Genomic DNA, 639 nt, shown 5'->3' on the forward strand with positions numbered 1-639 from the left:
CACAGTTTCTCCATTTTTTTGAGAAAGAGAGAGAGAGAGAGAGAGAGAGAGAGAGAGAGAGAGAGAGAGAGATATTTTTTTAATATTTATTTTTCAGTTTTTGGTGTACACAACATCTTCATTTTATTTTTATGTGGTGCTAAGGATTGAACCCAGCGCCCCGCCCATGCCAGGCGAGTGTGTTACCACTTGAGCCACATCCCCAGCCCCACAGTTTCTCCATTTTTCCCATGCCCCCACCCCCCATTATGGATCAGCATCCACTTATCAGAACATTCAGCTTTTAGATTTTTGGCGTTTGGCTTACTTTGCTTAGCATGATATTCTTCAACTCAATCCATTTACCTACAAATGTCATAATCTTATTCTTTTTAATTTTTTATTTGTTTTTTTTTCCTTGAATATTTTTTTTTAATTTTTTATTGTTAGCTGTTCAAAACATTACATAGTTCTTGATATATCATATTTCACACTTTGATTCAAGTGGGTTATGAGCTCCCATTTTTACCCCATATACAGATTGCAGAATCACATCAGTTACACATCCATTGATTTACATATTGCCATACTAGTGTCTGTTGTGTTCTGCTGCCTTTCCTATCCTCTACTATCCCCCCTCCCCTCCCCTCTTCTCTCTCT

Source organism: Marmota marmota, unplaced genomic scaffold (genome assembly GCF_001458135.2).
Source record: "Marmota marmota marmota unplaced genomic scaffold, marMar, whole genome shotgun sequence".
Taxonomy (NCBI): Eukaryota; Metazoa; Chordata; class Mammalia; order Rodentia; family Sciuridae; genus Marmota; species Marmota marmota.